The 12,705-nt window shown below is 22.8% G+C and overlaps 1 protein-coding gene and 1 long non-coding RNA gene across 3 annotated transcripts in view; both read right to left on the bottom strand.

The window, feature by feature from the left end:
- The window catches only part of LOC122502820 (TOX high mobility group box family member 3-like), a 476,754-nt gene that overhangs the window by 294,762 nt on the left and 169,287 nt on the right, over window positions 1–12,705 (bottom strand). The gene's annotated exons all lie outside the window — the stretch shown is intronic.
- LOC122502890 lies at window positions 11,591–12,428 on the bottom strand. Its single transcript, XR_006301672.1, has 2 exons — window positions 12,107–12,428; window positions 11,591–11,964 (listed from the first exon to the last, which is right to left on the bottom strand). It is a non-coding gene; the product is annotated as an uncharacterized LOC122502890 (long non-coding RNA).

Here is a 12,705-nt window from a genome sequence, read left to right on the forward strand (position 1 = left end):
CGAATCTCTCTGGATGAAAAGAAATAATAAATTGAAAAAGAATTTTTATATATAAGTTTTTTATTTATATTCAGAATCTCTCTAATTTGAATTAACTATATTTATTATTATTAAAACACACAAAAAATTCTACTAAAAGTGACAATTAGCAATTTTTGATTAATTTCATAAAATCTACTCTCTGATAGAATTATTGACGAAAATTTACTTAATATTTAAAAAAAAATCTAAATTTATTTTCTAAATTATTTTGTTATAATTTTCTTTTCCAATTAATTTACGTTTATTATTTTATTTTATTTTTAAAATTTTTAATTTAATAAGGGACATAATAATGGTGGGTGTTTGGTAATAAGTGAAGATTTTTAAATAAGATTTTACACATGTTGATTAATTTTCTGATTCCTTTGAAAAGTTTGTCAGATAACCAGTTATTATATATGTATGACGAAATAAATGGCTCTAGATTATAAGTTTTCTCCATATAAAGGACGGCTTATTCATTTCTAGGGAATCAGCTTTTTTCATCTAATGGAATGTTGAGTTTAATTAATTACTGAGTATTTCTCAGTCTTCTCGTCTTTCTCTCCCCCTATATATATATATATATATGCGTTTATTTATACATACGTATAGATACGTTGTGATTAATTTGAGCTTAAAAATCTCAATCCCCCCCCATTAAAAATATTATCTATAAATGCAATTTTTCGATACAAAATAAATTACTCGCATTTTTAATTATCGAATTAAAAAAATTTATTTAATACAGCAAATAATAAATAGTGTACAATAAAATAGTATAATTAATAGCAAAAATAACGAAAAATAATAATAATAATAATAATAATAAAAAATAATTAAATAAACAATTAATAATAAAAATAAACAAAATAATTTAAAAATTGAAGAAAAATGAAAAAACCTGATTGAAAAGGCTAACGAAAAATAGAGAAATAAAAAATTAATAAATAAAATATAAAATAAAAAATAGAAATAAAAAAAAGTTTCGCGTGATAAAAATTACAATAATCTAATGAAATAATTTTTCATCCTTTCTGTATGTCTCTTTAGAAAAGACAGATGAAGGGTAAATATTACCTTCACCTTTTGTGATTAAGTAGATAAAAGTGGCTGAAAAAAAAATGAACAGAAGTTTGATAAATGACCCTAAACAGTGAGACGTAAATCAAATGAGCTTCACAAAAGCAGATTTCAAGATACTCATAACTATAGAGGTGAAAGTTTCAATTACTTTTTTGCATCTCTTCTGCTACTGGCAAATCGAAAATGCCTCCCTCTAGATTTATAGAGTTAGAGAAAAAAAAGTTAATGAATATTTTTTTTCTTTTTTATTGCTTAAGAATTTATTCATAGAAATATATTTAAAAATTTCCTTTAAAAACAAAAAACAATAAATAATGTTTTTTTTAAACAATAAATAATTTAGTAAAATAAATAATTACGTAAAAAATAAATAAGTAAGAAAACAAATAAAGAAATTAATAAGTAAATAGATGGAAATAAACAGAAAAGTAGAAAGGAAAAATGTGAGTCACTGTGGCTGCGTGGTAAATCACTTGCGTTGTGTCGCCAAGGTCTGTGGTTCGATCCCAATTGCGTGCGAATTTTTCTCTCTTGGATTTTAAGTGTTATTTAATTATACAATTATTTATACAAATAATTAAGAAAATAGATAAAAATAAACAATTATTTAGTTAATAAATGAGAAAAACAATAAATAATCTAAATGAACTAAATGAACTAAATAAACTAAATAAATAAAAATAAATAAACAAACAAGAATAAGTAAATGGATAAAAAAGCAAAAAAATTGTGTCAAATAAAAAGAAAATAAATTAATTAACTAAATAAGAAACAAATAAATAAAAGAACATATAAATAATTAAATAGATAGAAATTAAAAATAAACAAACATGATGTAAATAATAACGAAATAAATAAACAAACCAAATAAATAAAAAGCAAATAAGTAAAAAGTAAATAAATAAATTAGATAATAAATATATAAATAAATTAAATAAATAAATAAACCTAAATAAATCTAAATAAACAAAAATCAAATTAACAAAATAATAAATAACCACATGGAAGTATTAATAAATGACTAAATAAATAATTAAACATACATTTATTAATTAATTAAAAACTAATTAAAGTCGCCATTAATTTTCTATTTGAATAGATTTTACGATAATTGGCAGTAAAGTTCTTAATTTTATTGCAAAACTATTACGCAAAAACTTTTTCTTAGAATTACGCACCAAAGGAGAATTTCTTTCTTATTATGTATATGCTATTCTCGCACTTTGTGACTTTATATCTGCATTATATATCGCAGCGATAAAGTTTGTTTGTATTTGTTTAATGTACACTAATATTAATTACCAGGAAGTTTCTCCGTAAAGAAATCATAACAATAATGCTATAATTTATTATTGTTATCGTGAAAAGTTGACTTTTGTCACATATTGAGTCACATATTGTTGTTATATTTTAAATTTAAAATATGACTTTTATTTATTTTCTTTTTTTTTGCATTTTCAGTATAGAATAGTTTTAAATTAAAATAATTAGTATAAATAATATTAATTTAATAATTTTTGTATTAAAAAAATTGTTAATAATATTTTGGAAAAATTTAGTAAATTAATATTTATTTTTAAGAGACAACATTAGTTTTTTTGTTGGTAAAAAAAGAATTCCGGAAATTTTTTCAAAGAACAATTTTTTTAAGAATGAATAATTAAACGAAATAAATAATTAAATGAAAATGAAATAAACGAATAAATAAAAAAACAAATGAATAAGAAAATGAATAAATGAACAAGTAAGTAAAAAACAAATTAATAAACAAGTAAATAAAAAAAATAAATAAACAACTAAAAAACAAATAAATAAATAATAAACAAATAAATAAGTAAATCAAATAAACAAATAAATAAAAAACAAACAAGTAAATGAAAAAATAAACCAATTAATAAATAAACGACTAAATAAATGAACAAGAAAATAAATGAATCAAATAAACAAATAGATAAAAGAATAAATAAACATCGAAATAAAAAATAAATAAATAAACAAATTAATTAAATGAAATTTAGAAATTCTGTGAGTTTGAAAAATAAATGTTTGCAGATTCTGAGGTGTTTATGAGTTCATGTTATCTTCACAAATGCTAATTTGTGTCCGGTCATTAAATCTATTGGAATCGATATTCCGCGGTTGTCGAATCGATAAAGCGATGCAGCAATAAAGTTTATTGATCATTAAGAAAACTCGTAATCTGTAACATTCTCTCACATCTTCTGATTTTATCATCGAATTTTAATTGAATTACAATTTACAGCCTCATTTCTAAAGCGAAAAGTATAGAGAGAGAGAGAGAAATGATGGGAACTTATTTGACGGAAGAAAAACTTCAAAGGTTTAATAAAACTTGAAAACAAATTATAATTATTTACGAGAAAAAAAATAACAATTGAAAAAATAAGAGTTGGGGAAAGTATCTAATGAAAAAAATAATAAAGGCAGAGAAGAAAAGGAAAAGAAAATAATAATTAAAAAATAGGGTAAAAAATTTTGGTAAAGTTCACAACTTTGATGATTTTGAAGAAAAATTTATTTTTCAAAGCAGTTTTCTTATAAAAGTTTGTATAAAAAGAATATAAAATAAAATAAACAATTAATCGTTTATTTGAATTAAATTTTTTTTTTCAGTGCAATTAAAGACGTCAAATTGTTTAAAGTGTTTGTTTGACCTGAATTTTTTAAATTTATCTTTGTCTCTTGACATTCAATTTTCATTTATAGATTTTTCTGCGGTTATATCTACTATTTTCGACCTATTTTTTCAGTTCGTGTTTGTCTCTTGACCTACGACTAATAAATAAATTTTTTTTAGATCACGTTATCGTTTATTGACTAAAGTTTCAATATTTAAAATATTTCCCCCCTTTTTTTTATTTCTTGAGAAAAAATCCAGATTTTTCCCAGTTTCGACCTGAATTTTCAGATCACGCTCGGAGCTTTGGTCTTAATTTTGGACTCAGTTTTTGGACCTAAAAAAAATTAATATAGGGAAGAAGAAAAAGTTAAATATTCTATAGTTTAATTATTTCTTTTTCTCTATTAATTTTTTATTTTTTAACTTTTATCAAATTTTTATTTTATTTTTATGCTATTTTTATTATTACAATTTTTAATTAGTTTTTAATTTTTATTTTCAAATTATTTTTCTTATTATAATTTTTATTTTCATATTATTTTTCTTATTATAATTTTTATTTTCATATTATTTTTCTTATTATTATAAGTTTTATTTTCATAATATTTTTCTTATTATAATTTTTATTTTTAATTAATTTTTAATTTTTTCTATTAAACAATTAAGTTTAAATTTTTCTTCTTCTATATTAATTTTTTTAAGGATCCAAAAAGAGGGGACAATACAAAAATTAAGAAATAGTTGAAGTATTTTTTTTTTCAAATAAAAAGGGTATTATTTTCAATTTATTTTGCATTCAATTACGTCTGTTGTTAAGAGCAATGACGCGGATAATGTACGCGCACATGTTGGGAACTAAATCACCGATGGGATAAATGGGGGACGGGGGGGGGGGGTAAAGGGAAGACAGAATTCTTGCGAGTAGTTAAGTGAATAAAAAGAATGAAAGATTGTTTAAAGAAAACGCGAAGGGAATGAAGAAATGACCAAGATAGAAAAAAAAGAAGAATGAAAGAAAAAAGAAATAAAGAAGGGAAGAGGGAAAGAAGAGGAGAAAGAATGAAAAAAGAGAGATAAAAAAAGGACAGAAGGAAGGAGAGAGAGAGAGGAAAAAATAAATAAAACGCGAGAGTGAGGAAGAGAGAAAAATTAAAAAAGAAGGGAAAGGGAGAAAGATTAAAAAGGAGAAAAAAGAAGAAAAGAGAGAGAAAAATAGAAATAGGAGGAAAGAAGAAAAGAGAGAAAAATAGAAATAGGAGATAAGAAGAAAAGAGAGAGAAAAATAGAAATAGGAGGAAAGAAGAAAAGAGAAAAAAATAGAAATAGGAGATAAGAAGAAAAGAGAGAAAGATAGAAATAGGAGAAAAGAAGAAAAGAGAGAAAGATAAAAAAGAGAAAAATAAGAAAAGAGAAGAAGAAAATAGGAAGAAAGATAAAAAAGGGGAAAATAAGGAAAGAGAGGAAGAAGAAAAGAGAGAAAGATAAAAAAGGGAAAAATAAGGAAAGAGAGGAAGAAGAAAAGAGAGAAAGATGAGAAAAGAATGAAAAAAGAAAAGAGAGAAAGATAAAAAAGAGAGAAATAAGGAAAGAAGGGAGGAAAGAAAGAAAGAAAGAAAGACCTATAGGGTTATATAGAGTGTGGTAGCCCTCTTTATTTTACCCTTCACCCTTCGTCCGCCCCTGAATTCCTCTCTTGGATACCCCTCTTTTCTCCCTCCCTTTCCTCTCTCCCTTTGATTTACGAGCATAATTTATAATATTTTCGCTACTATTGTATGGTAATATGAACGGCAAAAAATATGTTAATGGTTGCCATAAAGGAGATATACAGCGTGTATACTTCATTCCATGCCATGGTGGTCATATAATGCTAAGCTCGTGTTGCTTTCCGTTTTCCTTCCTCCCCTCGCTTTTTTTTCTTCCGCCCCCCCACCCTTTCTCCCAACTGTCTTCGCCAAAAAAAAAAAAAAATTGTTTACCTAAAATTAAGAAAACTTTGAAGATTACATAAGATAATTTCTTTTCAATACGAACACCCGTAGTGTGTGACTCAAGTTAAACTGAAAGAAAAAGAGGATGAGATTGAATATATTCCAATAAAAGGAAGAAGTATTTTATGTTTGAATTTAAAATTTTTACTTTACAATTTGTGGAATTAGAATTTTTTTTTTTATGATTAATTTCATCCGGAGAAGAAATGATTTTTTTTTATTTCTGATCGAATTTTTATTATTTATGAAATTATTGTTAATTTATCAAATTAATGCTTAATGGTATTTAATAAAAATGGATTAATTTATTTTTTAATAAATAACTATTATTATTGAGAAGAAAAATTAAATTTTGTAGATTTCAGCCATTAAAAGCTACTATTTATGTTTTCTTTTTAAGAATTTCTACTACTTTATTTGATAATACTAGAAATCAAATAACTATTCTCAAAAATTATAATCAAATTCTTTGAAACAATTCAATTATTTTCAAAAAAATATTCGAAATTAAATTATTTTCAATATCTGGTATTTTCATAAAATTTCGCAAAAGAATTCAATAATTATTTCAAAAAGAAATTAATAAAATTCATCCAAAATTTAATTATTTCAAAAAAATTGATAAAATTTATCCAAAAATGAATTATTTTCATCATAAATAATAAAATTTCCATAGGATTCAATTAATTTAGAATAGCATTTAAAAAACATTGTTAAAATTAAAAAAAATTAATTTTTTAACCAAAGTTTTATACAATTCTTCACAATAATTAAATTACTTTCACTAATAATAATATTTCTCACGGTAATTCAATTTTTTTAAACAAATTTTGGTAAAATTCTAAGCAAAAATTCAATTATTTTCATAAATAATAAAAATCATCGAAGAATTTCAATTATTTTGGAAAATTTTAATAAAATTCTTTGCAACTATTCAATTATTTTCTTAAATAATAAAATTCATCGCAGGATTTCAATTATTTTAAATAAAATTTTACAGGAATTGCTCAAGAAATGTAATTATTATTAAAAATTTAATTTCAATTCCTCGAAAAAATCAATTACTTAAAAAAATGTTTTTAAAAATTGTTTGAAAGAATTCAATTATTATTTTCAAAAATATTAGAATTTTTCACAGGGATTCAATTATTTTCCAATACTTTATAATAAAATTGTTCGAAAGAAATCATTTATTTTAAATACAATTTTAATTAAATTTTTTTGAAATAATTCACTTATTCTTTTGGAAACAATTTTAATTACGTGGATAAATAACAAAATTATTTCCAAAAATTCAATTATTTTTTAAATAATAAAATTATTCGCAGAAATTTAATTATTTTCATAAATAATTAAATAAAATTCTTCTCCAAATTTCAATTATTTTAAAAAATAATAAAATTTCTCGCAGGAAGTCAATTATTTTGACAAATTTTAATGAAACTCTACCGACCAATTCAATTATTTTCAAAAATTCTAATAAAACTCTTTGCAAGAATTGAATTATTTTATAAATAATAAAATTATTTGCAGAAATTGAATTATCTACAAAAATAATAAAATTTTTAGCAGAAATCTAATTAATTTTTACAAACTTCAATTAAATTCTTCAATTTTTTTACAAAAATAGTAATAAAATTCTTTAAAAGAATTTAATTATTTTTAGAAATATTAAAATTCTTTGCAATAATTTAATTATTTTTAGAAATTTTAATTAAATTCTTCGAAACAATTCAATTATTTTCCAAAAAAATTTAATAAAATACCACACAGACATTCATTGTCAAAAATTTTAATAGAATTCTTTGTAAAATTTAATTATTTTTAAAAACTTTTTGCAATTCAATTATTTTTAATATCTACTATTTTTATAAAATTTCCAAACAGAAATCAATTATTTAAAAAAATTGTTTGTAAAATTCTTCGCAAGAATTCAATTGTTTTCATGAATAATAAAAATTTCTCAGGAATTCAATTATTATTTGAATTAGAATTTGCATAAAATTAGGCGAAAGAAATCAATTATTTAAAAAATTTTTTTTGCTACTTTTTCAAAATTAATTATTGAGTGGGAAGTCTGTATAATAATAATAATAATAATAATAATAATAATAATAATAATAATAATAAATTAATAATTCATTGATTTAATTAATTTGCAATTAATATTCAAGAGGAAAATAAAATATTTCATGGAAAGGAAAGAAAAAAATCTAAAAGGTCGGTAATATTCATATAGGAATTAAATTATTATTTATTTTTATTTTTAAGGACGAATCCTTTTTGATAATCTGGACTTGACATTAAATTTGATAGTAATTTTCGCCATATTGAGATGGAAAATATTATATGGGGTGAGCCAATGTGGCCAAACAACATGCCCAGGGTTCAAAGCCCCGAGGCATTTCGACCCTTTGCTTTTGATCCGACACTGTCAATCATGTTTGTAAAATTAGTTTCTATATTTTCAAACTTTATAATTTTCATATTTCATTGCAATTATTCGAAGAATTAATATCAAAACTGAAAATTAAAAATTAAATCCATCTGAGTGAATTACCATTTTTTTCTCAATTTGATATTTCTAAGGATATCAAATTGAGACAAAAAAAGTATCAAAAATGTTGCTTCACAACACTTTTGATACTTTTTTTTGTCCCAATTTGATATCCTTAGAAAAATTGCGGGAATTAAATATAATAATTTTGATTTAATGCATATAATAAATTTAATTCAATAAAAATTACGTTTAGATAATTCAATTATATAAAATATGTTTAATTCAAACACTTTTTTTGGTTGGCTCCATATTTTGGGATTAAAAAAAAAATTTTTTCCAGTGTTGGAAAAAAATACAGAATAATAGTGAACATTGTCTGTCACACAATAATAAACACTGGAACAGTAGTTACAAAACATTTTTACTTATTCCCTCCAAATAAAAAAAAAAAATCACTGAACTTGTTTTTATTTTCCATTCAGAAAAAGACGATATTAAATAGAAGAAATATTGAAAATCTTACATTTTTAGCGAAGTGTAATAAATTCCTTGTGTAAATAGAAACTGGTGATTATGTTTGCAAAGCAAGGCAAGTATACGCTCGTGAATTTTGCTGGTTGTTAGCAAAGTAAATAATCCCTTCCGTGGAGACAGACAAGACAGTGTTTGTTCATGAGGTAAATAAATTATTTATTTACCTCATTTTCACGATTTACAAGCAACAGGTATTAATTTAATGTTACTTGTGAATATTAATATACTTTTTACATTAAACAAATGTAATATTCGATTGGTTCTCTATATTTATTTTCTTCCCTATTTTTTCATCTTTTTCTTTACATGCAAATCGATTTACAACAGAAAAACATTTTCAAAATTAAGTTTACATCTTGCAGGACAATAAAAACGAAAAAATTTTATTTATTTTTCTCTGCAGAGTTCGATCAAAAATTTGCTTGAAACGATCAAATTTTTCTTTAGACGAAAAATTGATTAAACTGAAGCAAATATTTATTCAAATCAAATAAAAATAAAAATAGGCAATAATGATAATAATAATAATAAAAATTAAATAATATATAAAAAATATAAAATATATAAAAAAATAAATATATATTTAAAAAATAATTAAAATAACTAAATCGTATATTTAAATATTAAATAAGAACTCGTGTGTGTGTTTTGTGTGTAAAAACTTGCATATTTATTGAACCGTGATTCGCAGCTGCCACAAGTAGGCCATTCCCTGTGGAATACAATCGACCAGGTCTTTTTCTACCAAGTTTTCATATCAACCCCTTTCACAGAGTATAATTGCACACGTGCCTTAAAGTGCCATCAATCTATTAAACAGGGATCCATTTAATTTCACTCTAATCGAATTCTCTCTAGAGAAATTTGCACATTTCTCTCTTTTTCTCTTCTTCCTTCTACTTCTTCGTTTCCTTTGTTTCCATTTTATTGACAGTAAATAATTCCCACAGTGAAATATTAAATTTACCGCAATTTATTTGAAAATGTTTAGCAAAAACGGAGTAAAAAAAAGAATGAAGAAAGAAATTATACTCTCAAATTATTCGTATTACTCAGCAGACGACTCGAGTGTGTGTGGCTCAATAACTCGAGTTTGTGTGTGTGTGTGAGTCTCAATAACTAGAGTTTAATTGTATTTTGAATTTTCAAATTATCAAACTTAGATAAATGAATAATTTTTTTTTTATTGATAATAATTAAATAAATGAATAATAATTGATAATAATTAAATAAGTGAATATTAATTGATAATAATTAAATAAATTAATAATAATTAATAATAATTGAATAAATGAATAAGAATTGATAATAATTAAATAAATGAATAAGAATTGATAATAATTAAACAAATGAATAATAATTGATAATTAAATAAATGAATAATATTTGATAATAATTAAATAAATGAATAATAATTGATAACAATTAAATAAATGAATAATAATTGATAACAATTAAATAAATGAATAAGAATTAAGAAAAAAGTAAACTATAAAAATATAAACCATAACCAAAAAAAATTTAAAGATTTAAAAATAAAATACAGTAAACTAGGGGTCGGAAACAATAAAAGGGTTAAAAGAAAAGTAAAACTAAAAACACAAGTACAATTTAAAATAAAAATCCCCGTAAAAAATAAATAAATTTTTGTAAATTTGTTTTTAAAACTTAAACGAAATAATATTCAGAAAGATAAAAAATAATTAAATGAAAATAAGTCAAATTGACAAAATTTGTACAGAAAAGAAAAAAAAAGGAAAAAATTGAAAAATTCATTAATAATAATAATTATCAAACTCTTGAAGTGTTTCTCCCCTCCCAATGGGAACTCGACATGTTGTCAAAGAGAGAGAGAGAGAGAAAAAAATAATTTTGTCCTCCGGAGCATGACGAAGAAAATGATCCTTGAAAAAGGGGAAAAATAAATTGTGTTTGCTAAACATTGAAGGCCAATGTTTTCTGCAGTTATTAATTGCTAATCGAAGGGTTTCATATAAAAAAAAAGATTGTGTAGAAGAAAAGAATTGGGAAAAGTGGAGGGGTGGGGGTTGAAATTTGAACCCCTCGGGAATAGAAGAGGTTACTTAGCCATGGGGTTTACATCTGTCGATTCTAGTTTTAAAGGGTCTCCTCCAATTGAGCTCAATCTTTAGAGCAATCAGTCTCAGTGTTTTTTATCCCACCCCTCGGGACAGTCGAACCACCTCCAATCATTTTTTTTTTTTATGAGGGAGAGAGGCTCAATTTCAATATTTAACGAACAAATTAAAAAATTGTTTTTCAAGAAGCACTCGATACAATAATTTTTGTCGTCATTCTTTTTTTGTGACAAAAAAAACAAACTTGTCTCTTCAATTATAATTTTAAATATTTCTTCTATTTTTCGAAGAAGTGAGGAGAAAATATTTCTTTTTTTCTCGTTTGATAAAAAAATGCTAATTTAAATATAAAAAGTTTTTCAAAAATTATTTATTTATTTTTTCTTTAAGAATTGTGACTATTTTTATGTACGGCAAAAAAAAATCGTAAAAAGTAACGTGAATTAAAAAAATAATTACTAAATAATAAAAAGTAGATCTATGATTTTCGGTCACGTTAAGTATAAATTAAATTTTAATTATTTTCCATTTCAGTGTTTAGTAATTTTTTATATTTAAATTTATAAAAAGTTTCGTTTGTATGAAGTATGAACCTTTAGAAAAAAACAACAAAATTAAGTTTTACGAAAATTTTTTTATTATATTCACTTATTCAAGTGACGAGGCTATAACAGATTTAAAGCATAATATTAAAAATTAAAAGAATTAATTAAGGACATAATTTTTTGTATCAATTCACTTTATTTACAAATAAAATTTGTAAAATAACAATAATTATTCATTCATAGTGAATAATTTCGATAAAAATAATTTTGTCAATTTTTTTTACGTCTACAGCCACCCTCACAGTTACATCCAAAAATATTACAAGGTCCAACACCACAATAAAATCCTTTTACAACTTCATTTCCATCCTTACAAACAGAGCACTTTTCTCTATTCATCTTGCAAGATCTACTACCGTCGCCAGTTGGATAACAACATTCAGCATGACACTCATTAGTAAATAATAAAAATGTTACAATAAATAACAGCCAGTAAATTTTCAACATTGTTGTTATTTTCACTCAATTTGCTGTTATATTATATATACTGCAAAAAAAGTAAATTAAAATTAAAATTAATTAAATCAATTAAATTTAAATTAGAAATGATTTCGATATTAAAAATTAAAATAGAATGAAATTAATATTCAGTAGCAAAATTGGTAATAAATTAGTACATTTCTTCTTACCGTGTGGATTGCAGTTATTGAAGTTTAAATTTTCAAAATGTTCTGCCAATGCAAACGTTTCTATACTCTTTGACACTTTCTTATATATACTGTATAATTTTGTCGCAGTTCAAAAATTTTTGAAACAAGACGAATGCAGAGGAAAACAATAAAAAAACTACTAAAAATTGTCATGTACTTTCATGAGGCATTCAATTTTTTTCCTAAAGTTTCAAATCACGATATTTTTGCAGCTTTTAATTTGAATTTTATTTTTAAAAAAATTATTTTGTTCAATAAAAAAATTATCATAAGCGTTGTGACCTTCGTCAAAGTTTTTAGAATCTATCATTTCACAGGTGGAATAAATAATAAAAATACGCAACATAAAAATTATTACAGTCTCAACTTCACGAATCGCATTTTTTCAAACGATTCAAAAACACTTTTTTTTACTTTTTTTTAATAACAGAATTATTAATTTTTATACTATTTTTAACATTTTTCTATATTTTTATTTTTACTTCAATAAAGTAACGAGGATTAAAACAATAATTACTAAATAATAAAGAGTGGAAGATATACAATTTTTAGTCACGTTGAATATGAGCTAAATATCA

Source organism: Leptopilina heterotoma, unplaced genomic scaffold, assembly GCF_015476425.1.
Source record: "Leptopilina heterotoma isolate Lh14 unplaced genomic scaffold, ASM1547642v1 Lhet_108, whole genome shotgun sequence".
Taxonomy (NCBI): Eukaryota; Metazoa; Arthropoda; class Insecta; order Hymenoptera; family Figitidae; genus Leptopilina; species Leptopilina heterotoma.